We start from the raw sequence: 10,412 nt of genomic DNA, 5'->3' as shown, positions 1-10,412 counted from the left end.
TTGACTGTTTCCAGCTTTCCATTGGGGGTCACTGACCCTATCTAGAATCAACTACTCTGTAAGGTTACACATTTATAGTTACTGCTTACTTTTTATTACTCCTCTTTCTATTCAGGACCTCTACTACTCATATTCCAGTGTCATATTCATATTAATGCATGGTTGCTAGGGTCATTTATATATATTATAGTATTTATATATACTGTATATATATATATATATATATATATATATATATATATATATATATATATATATATATATATATATATATGTGTGTGTGTGTGTGATGAGGGTTAAGAGTTGCACTAAATAATAGACCTCACGTAAGGGCAAGGGGCAAGCTTGCCCATCATAAATGAGCCCCAAGGTTTGCACAGAATTCTTGTGCCTGTTTATCAAATTTCATGTAATTTGCATCTGTGTTAGGGAGGAATGGGAGCTGTCAGGCAGGGTTAAAGGAGAAGGAAAGGCTGAGTTTACTTGGGGTTGCCGAAAGTTAGGCACCCCCAAGTGTACATACTTACCTGACTCCGGGCCGGTGCTCCTATCAGCAGAAAACTGCACCGGTCACGAAGTAGCGCGAAAAGCCAGTCAGCTATTTTGTTCTACTGTGCATGAGTCTGCCCCGCGAAATTTGAAGAAAGAAGAAGAAGGAAGCCGTTTGCTCCTTGGTGCTTGCTGGAAGAACCCCCGGACTGGTGCAGTGCCATTCAGTGGGTGCAAAGAGAAATTATGTGCTGTCGAAGCGTGCAGAGAGAATCTTAGTACTTAGTGCCTGGTCTAAGGGAGACGCTGGCATTTCTTGATGCATTCCCCTGCATGGCTTTTCTATGCATTCTGCTGCAAGTGAACCCATGAGATAACACAGTCCATTCTATTCTATAATGGTAGGACCTACACTGTTGCCACTGAATCATCAAACACAGGTAAAATGCTAAATGCTGCATGCTGCTTATTACCTGTGTTTGGTGGTTCAACATAATTGGTGACATGAGGAGAGGGGCCTGATTTGACAAAACACCCCAAAAGTGTTGCATTCAGAACCTTAGAATCCATCCTTCCTATAATGCTATAATATCTATTAGCCGGTTTAGGTGCATTTATTTCAATTAAACAAGGACATTTGATTTTTAGCTAAGGACCAAAACACTGAAGGACATTAATAATGCTTTAAACTGTCACATAATATCAATTGTTTTAATATGTCTTGGTCAAGTGGTTGTATTTATTTTGGTTTAAATTTGCATGCTTTGACTGTGTATTTTAATGTGCCCTCTTTTGCTTTCATTAAGAGTACATTTACTGCTCATAACCGCAAAATGATTTGAAAGTTCAGAAATTCAGCCGATTATCATTGCAATGACATTTGAACCTTCAGAAGACCTAAAAAAATAATAATTTTCTATTCATTATTAAATGGTTGTGAGCCAGCGGAAGTCACAGTGCAGAGCCCTTGGGCATATTAATAAATGTTCTTTTCTATACACACATACACTCCATCTATTTTAGCCACTGTATAATGAAACATTGATAATGACGTGAGTTGCAAATGTACATGAGGGATGCGAGAAAGGACTGCGCTTCTAAGAAATGATAAAGCTATTAAAGAAATAAAATTGCAAAATAAACCAAGACAAAACAGGTCATTTACATAGACCCTGGAGAGAAGTGCATTCGAACTAAGGGGTGAAAAAGCGCATTCCTTAGTGCTCATTCAAGAACCCCTTTTGTCCAGGGTCTGGTTGAACTATGCTCAAATCTGGTGCAAGGTGCAGAGCACAGCATTACCAGGCATAACACAGCCCTGTCTTACTGCCTGCTAAGGGCAGATGGGATGGGATATAAAAAAAAAAACCATTGCAGTCTGTGCTTGCCAGTGCTTCCCAAGTTGTACTAAAAGGGATTCTGTCATGATTTTTATGATGTAGTTTTTATTTCTAAATTACACCATTTACACTGCAAATAATTCATTCTACAATATAAAATTTAATTCCTGAACCAGCAAGTGTATTTTTTTGTTGTAATATTGGTGTGTAGGTAGCCATTTTGCCTGGTCATGTGCTTTCAGAAAGAGCCAGCACTTTAGGATGGAACTGCTTCCTGGCAGGCTGTTGTTTCTCCTACTCAATGTAACTAAATGTGTCGCAGTGTGACCTGGATTTTACTATTGAGTGTTGTTCTTATATCTACCAGGCAGCTGTTATTTTGTTTCAGGGAGCTGCTATCTGGTTACCTTCCCATAGTTCTGTTGTTGGGCTGCTGGGGGGGGGGGGGGGAGGGACTAGCAGTACAGCAGTAAAGAGTGATTGAAGTTTATCAGAGCACAAGTCAAATGACCAGGGGCAGCTGGGAAATTGACAAAATGTCTAGCCCCATGTCAGATTTCAAAATTAAATATAAAAAATCATTTTGCTCTTTTGAGAAATGGATTTAGTCCAGAATTCTGCTGGAGCAGCACTATTAACTGATGCGTTTTGGAAAAAAAAAATTCCCATGACAGTATCCCTTTAATGATGTGCAAGTTATAGAACAGGTAGATTGAGGAAGGGTCGACAATCACCTGCTTTCTCCCACCTTCCTCTCATGAATACAGTGCTGCTGAATGCAGAAAGCTCATGTATTCATGGGTTAATGCAGACCTCTGTGTTTCATTTTGGAGTGCAAAGACCTGTGTCAATTCTTCTAGGTGCAGGGCAGGCAGCAAAGTGCAAACATCATGCCATATTGTCTCAATTCTTTGCATGTTGCACCCTGATCCCTGAATCAAGATTTATTGAAGAGTTGGGGGGGAAAGCGGTAATATGCACCTAAATTGACTTTTCCACTAGCCCATGTAAGGAGGAGTATAGCTAAACAATAGAAAATATTAGATATGTTTAGCTGTCCTAAAGCATTGGTGCATTAATTGCATTCCTCTTCCCCTTGGTAACAGTGGGGGTCATTTAGCAACACTGGGCCAATTTGCCCATGGGCAGTAACCCATGACAACCAATCAAATTACTGCATTCATTGTTCTGCTTGAAGCTGGCTATAAAAAGCTAATCACTGATTGGTTGCTATAGGTAAATGCCCATGAACAAATTTGCCCAGTGTTGATAAATGAGCCCCATTAAGAGCTAATTTTCAGCTGTATCCAAATATTGGATAATTTTCGAGTGCAAGTGAGGGTAAGCACTGAAGGTTCACGGTGAATGGCTGCACTTGTGTCCTTGGCTACTAGAGGGACAGGGGATTTTAAAATAATAAAAATGAGCAAAGAAAGTCAAAATCATAGGTGGTTTATGTTTATAAGGCACCTCCATAGAGATTTTCCTTGTGAAAATATACTAAGCATAGTAACTATACTGCCACTGTGTTAAACCACGTGTAGCATTTACACATCTGTGTAAGGCATTTTGGTGTATGTGTACCCCAGTGTAAATTTTTGATGTTAAAAAAGCAAAAAGCAAAAAATCCCCCAAAAAACGACACTAAAAGCTGTTCAGCTCTGCAGTAGTATAAAAAATGTTGTAATCTTCTGCGTCACCCAGTTTTATAAATAGTTAGCCGTTTGGAATGGATCAGTTATGACTTATGTGTAAGGACACATGCATTAATATGTGTAATATATTATGCTTCTTTGGTTTAATACACTGTTATCACTGTTAAAATGTAAATATAACATACACATATACATTTACTTTGATTTGGACAGAGCCTAACAAAACATGCTTATTACTTGTCCTTTAATAGAGGAAATCGTGGTTACACTGATTCGCTTTTCAGTTCCTGTCTCTTGTTGTTCCCCCTGAATGCCACAACAGCGATTTTCTAATTAATAGCGCCTTTGTTTTTGTTTTTTTGCATAGTTAAAAACTCTACTGAAATACCTGAGAGCACAACATCCAATTCTGTTTGTCAGTTTATTTAATGGCCGGGGCACTCGCAGTCTGTATTGTGCAAAACGATGTCATTTACCTACTAACAAGGAAAAGTGCGGCTCTAATTTGGACAGCGCTTGTTATTTTAAAGCACTGATGCAGAGCATAGAGAGAGTGCAGCTTTGCTCGGACTTGCTTGGCAGATGTCTTCGGATCACTTTATGTTAATTTCATCATAAAAAACCCAATATATTTCTGGCCTTTTCTTGTTACTCGAATAATTATTTATTGTATGGAAGAGAACTTTCCAGAGAACAGTCCATCACCCTTAACGATCTAAGCGTGCTTGACATCAGTATTAGCCATCTTGGTTAAGAGCGCGGCATAACATACATTCCCTTTTACATCTCCCTTCAGAAATTGATTGGGGGAAATGTTAAGAGCAAACAGTGCATAAAGCAACATTATTATTTTGACACATAACAACAATGGATTATTATTATTATTGTTATCGTGATTACTTTGCGTTTTGTCATTGATGACTCTTGTTTTTGCAAATCCTGACAGAATTACAAAGGAAGAAAATGGGAAACAAACCCCAAATGTAACATGAGGTAAAAATGGAACTATATATTCTGAATGAACAGATAATTGATATTATGATTAGTGACGTATGAAAATGGCCAATAATGTTGCCATTTAACATCTTTTTCCTCAAGCCACCATTTTGAGATGTTCTGTGTTACTCACTGATCACCTGACAGGAAATAATGCAGGTTGTAGCTGTAACAGGAAGACTTGTTAAAGTAAAAGACACAGATCTGTTCATTCATTGGCTGATGTAACTTAGCATGTATGAGGGCCCTTTGTTTATTTAAGAGCAGGGGTAGGCAACCCGCGGCTCCGGAGCCTCATGCGGCTCTTTATCCTGCTTGCTGCAGCTCAGTCTTGCGGCTTTGCCTGTCACGTCATCTATACAGCCAGGGGCGTTTCTTGAGCACCTTGCTTCAGGCGGCAGCTGGCGAGAAGTTACCAGGGGCGGCAAAAAGCTGCTCCTGGTATCTTTAAGAGCCGGATATCCAGATTTAAACCGGAAAATTCAGCTTTCCTAACGCAAAGAACGAAATTTCCCTCTCTGCGCTAGCAATGTGCATTTCGAATGCCACCTCAGGCGCAATAAGGACTGAAACGCGCCTGTATACAGCCCTCGCATCTGCTGGTGGCTTCTTGAGTGTGCAACCGCGGTAAGCTAACGGTTATCTTACCGCGGTTGCATTCTCAGGAAGCCGCCAGCAGGTGCGAGGGCTGTTTAGACGTCCCAGGAGTGACCGGCAAGACCGAGCCGCAGCAAGATGATTCTTCATGATCCTTACCGTGGTCACACAATCAAGACAAGAGAGGGAAGATCAGCATGGAACTTCAGAAACAGAAGTCGGATTAAACCGATGAGAACACTATCATTTAATAGGGCTATTCAGGGTTTCGTTTATTTCAAAGTAGGTCTACACATGCACATTGCACTTCTGTTTGTTGTATTCTGTTGTTGTAACAGTCAAAATTAAAAAAAGGTTAAAATGTTTAAAAGTTTATAAGCTGTGTTATGTTTGCGGCTCCAGACTATTTTTCTTTAGTGGAAGAGGGGGCAAAATGGCTCATTTGATAGTTAAGGTTACTGACCCCTGAGCCAGAGGGACAGACTATTCTATACTGTGATCATTTTCTACACTGTGGAGTCAGCCATACTACTTTCCACACCCCTTCGTACTATATTCTCTGTTCTTTTCTGTTTATTTGGATCACTGTCCCTATGAAACAGAAGGCATTTTAAGTTTCAAATTGGAGAAGGGCAGAAGAAAAGCTGATTAATTGCGCTTGATGCCAATGCTATTAATGGGGAAAACAACATTAACAAGGCCGGTATATTTTTTCCAGAAAAAGTGGCAACTCTATATCCAGTCTGCTCTAATTAAAGGGGTTGTTCCCCTTTAAATTAACTTTACGTATGATGTAGAGAGGGATATTCTGAGACAATTTGTAATTGGTTTTCATTTTTTATTATTTAAGGTTTTTCAGCTATTTAGCTTTTTATTCAGCAGTTCTTCAGTTTGCATTTTAAGCATTTTGGTAGCTAGGAACTAAATTCCCCTAGAAACCGTGCACTGATATGAATAAGAGACTGGAAAATGAATAGGAGAGGCCCGAATAGAAGGATGAGTAATAAAAAGTAGCAATAACAATACATTTGTAGCCTTACAGAGCATTTGTTTTTTAGAAGGGGTCAGCGATGCCCGTTTGAAATCTACGAAGAGTCAGAAGAAAAAGGCAAATAACTATAAAACTATAAAAAAATACATAATGATGGTCAATTGAAACATTGCTTAGAATTGGCCATTCTATAACATACTAAAAGTTACCTTAAAGGTGAGCCACCCCTTTAAGGGATTCTGTCATGATTTTTATGGTGTAGTTTTTATTTCTAAATTACACTACCACTGCAAATAATTCACTCTTCCATATAAAATTCCATTCTTGAACCAAGTGTATTTGTATTTAGCTGTAATATTGGTGTGTAGGTGCATCTCAGGTCATTTTGCCTGGTCATGTGCTTTCAGAAAGAGCCAATGCTGCACTATGGAACTGCTTTCTGGCAGGATATTGTTTCTCCTACTCAATGTAACTGAATGTGTCGTAGTGGGACATTTTTACTATTGAGAGTTGTCCTTATATCTACCAGGGAGCTGTTATCTGGTTACCTTCCAGTTGTTCTGTTGTTAGGCTGCTGGGAATATCACTGCAACTTGCAGCACAGCAGTAAAGAGTGACTGAAGTTTACCAGAGCACACAGTGGCGGAACTACCAGGGGAGCAGGGGGTGCGAGCGGGCAAGGGCCCGCACCCCTCAGGGCCCCCCGGCAGCGCCGCACGCCACTGAAATCCCCACTAAAATTCGGCCGTATGGAGGGGGGCGGGGCCCGGCTGCGCGTCACGCACCAGGGCCGGTCCCCCTCTAGGAACGCTACTGGGAGCACAAGTCACTTGACTGGGGGCACCTGGGAAACTGACAATATGCCTAGCCCCATGTCAGATTTCAAAATTATATATACAAAAATCAGTTTGCTCTTTTGAAAAACAGAGTGCAGAATTCTGCTGGAGCTGCACCACAAAGTGATGCGTTTTTTCCCATGGCAGTATCCCTTTAAGGAACAGTAATACCAAAAAATACCTGGAACAAAGGAATGACAAAATAATGAACTGTTGCTCTGAGCTGGTAAAGCTTAGCAGAGTTGGGATTAGCATACACCATAGGCATTGGGACTGTGGCAGCCAGAGGGGCCGTTGAACCCAAAGAGGAAAATTCACTAAAAGGCGACATTCACTCCTTAGTAAATTTGCGGAGTAACAACCGTTCGCCAGAGCAAAAAGTCGCCTGGCAATAGGGTGAGAACGTACGCTAGCGATGGTCTCTTTCAATAGGGAATTGTCCTGTACGCCTGCTGGTAAACTGGCGATGTCCCTGCGGGTGGGATTTCTGGCGAATTGTCGTTAGCGTCAGCCACTTGGCCACTTACTGAATCTGCCCCAAAGACTTTTTACCCCTGGTAAGCAGGTGGTTGGGAAGCCGCAAACGTTTTTGGCGTGTGCAGCATGTCGCACACCCCAATTTATTTTTCCCTACTATACCTATGCCACAGCTACAGTCCCTTCTCTTCAGCTGGGAGGGCTAGACAGTGGCAGGTAGGGTGGTCAATGGGGCCCTGGAGGTCAGGTCCTCCAGTGGGACCAAGTGTCTCGGCCCACTAGGTGTGTGCAGCATGTAACACCTAAAAATACTCCCTTCCCCCTCCTTTATTATGATGGTATAGACATGCGTTAATTCTCCCTGCTTTCACTGTAGGATTTCCTGCAGCAAACCTTTAAATAGTGTTGTTGGTTCCTTACACTCTTTGTTTGCTCAAGGTCCAGTAACCCAAAGAAACCAATTCGATCTTTGCTTTTAAACAGCTGCCTGCTGATTGGTTGCTGTGGGTTCCTAGAACTGGAGTAAACATATTACATGATAATTACATATACCCCCTGTCTGTGTCTTGCGTTTAACTTCAGGAATCCCAGACTCAGCAAAGCGCCTTCTCGTTATCTCCATTTTCACACGTTTCTTAATGCTCTGTCCCCACCAGTAATGCCAGGACTTAGCTCAAGAGATAAGTGATGAAACAGCAAATTGATAAATGACAACATTATTAATTCTTTGCACAAAACGATGACTTGGGGGGGAAGCGAGGGACCCAGCAATTGGTCTATTAGCAGTTTGTGCCTCTGAGTTCTAGTAGTATATTAAATGCTTCGGCCATTAGCCTCCGTCCTTATTAGCAATTATTGCTATATGTTGAAAGAGGCAGTACAGCATATAGACGGAGAGCTATTATTATTTCATGATATACTGTAGATCTGGGTCAAAGCCAGCTCAGCCCCCTAGCAACACATTTACCATTAATGAGTTCTGCTGATGTATGACAGAAATCAACAGGAAAGAAGCCATCCCGTGCTCATTAGCATCCACTCATTTTATTAACTCTTTCACTTTAGCTGTGGATACCCAAACATTTGGGGGGTTATTTATCAAAATCTGAATTCTTCTGAGTACAGTGAAACCTCAATTTTACATCCCCTGATTTTAAGTTTTCCCTCATTTTACATTGTTGTTCTGTGGTCCCACCTATATATTGTGCATAATACATTTCCCTGATTTTACATTTTCCTGGATTTTACACCATTTTTCTGGTCCCCTGAAAAACGTAAAATGGAGGTTCTACTGTATTTTATTAAAAAAGACTTTTTCCTTGGGGTTTAATAAATCTGGAAAAATTTGAGGTCATTTGGTTAAAAGTTGGCTACACTGGTAAACTCTAAGGGGTTAAAAAGTAACCAATCTGCCTAAAGGACAAACAGGACACATCTGAACATTGGCCAGTTCATTCATACTACTTAAATTTTTTGTGCTCTCACCAGTTAACAACTTAAAATCTTACATTGTATCACAAATTCAGTCATTTGGTCAAAAGTTGGCTACACTGGTAAACTCTAGGGGGCAAATTCACTAAGATGCGAAGCGCCGAACGCTAGCGTTAATTCGCTAGCGTTTGGCATTTTCGCTACTGCGCAAATTCACTAACGAACGCTGGCGTAGTTTCGCAAGTGTTACTTCGCAACCTTACGCCAGGCGAATTTTCGCTAGCGACGAAACTACGCAAATTCACTAACACGCGCAGTGTACTGAACGCTACCTTTTACGCTAGACTTCCTTCGCCACCTCAGACCTGGCGAAGCGCAATAGAGTAGATAGGGATTGTTTTTTTCTAAGTCCCAAAAAACGCTGGCGTGTTTTCTACATGATGGGTGATAGGCTGAAAAAGATCGAAAAAATTTTGGGGCTCCCCTTCCTCCCCCCTACATTTCCTGACTCATGGCAACTTACCTAGACAGTGGGCACATGTGTAGGGCAAAATAAAATTTTTATTTGCTGATTTGAAGGTTTTCTAGGCATTTGTAGTGCAGATACGTGTTCCTCCATTGAAATTTGAATTTCGCGCCGTATGCAAATTAGCCTTCGCTAGCGTAACTTCGCTTTATATAGCGAATCAACGGTAGCGCAACTCCGCAACCTTACGCTACCCCTGTGCGCAACTTCGGATTTTAGTGAATTTGCGGAGCGCTGGCGAAACTTCGCATCTTAGTGAATTTGCCCCAAGGTGGTTATTTATTTAAGTCCAAATGCAAAAAACTCAAAAAGTTTTTTTTCTATAAAATTTTTTGAGTTGTTTGCATTCGGACTTGTCCTTTTGGCAGATTGGTAGCTTGTAAGTCCTTCTAGAAATGTCACACAGAACCACATTATGAAAGTCATCTCCAGTGAGAATCTGCAGTATCCCGATCAATTCAGACTGTTCAGCCAATGGCATGGTTTAGCATTGTAAATTGTCCTTAAATATTAACTCAAAGGCTTCTGATATGTCAGCACTGACACAATAGTGTTAATATCACCATATTGTTCTTCTACAATAGACACCATCTCTCCCTACTTTACCCATTTCCCACAGTCACACTCCCTTCCCAGAGACTATTATCCCACTGTTACTATAGGCACCATCTCTCCCTACTATACCTGCTATCCCACAGTCACACTCCCTTCCCAGAGACTATTATCCACTGTTACTATAGGCACCATCTCTCCCTACTATACCTGCTATCCCACAGTCACACTCCCTTCCCAGAGACTATTATCCACTGTTACTATAGACACCATCTCTCCCTACTATACCTGCTATCCCACAGTCACACTCCCTTCCCAGAGACTATTATCCACTGTTACTATAGGCACCATCTCTCCCTACTATACCTGCTATCCCACAGTCACACTCCCTTCCCAGAGACTATTATCCACTGTTACTATAGACACCATCTCTCCCTACTATACCTGCTATCCCACATCCACACTCCCTTCCCAGAGACTATTATCCCACTGTTACTATAGACACCATCTCTCCCTACTATA

This window comes from Xenopus laevis, chromosome 4L (assembly GCF_017654675.1).
Source record: "Xenopus laevis strain J_2021 chromosome 4L, Xenopus_laevis_v10.1, whole genome shotgun sequence".
Lineage (NCBI taxonomy): Eukaryota > Metazoa > Chordata > Amphibia > Anura > Pipidae > Xenopus > Xenopus laevis.
This window is presented reverse-complemented; position numbering follows the sequence as displayed.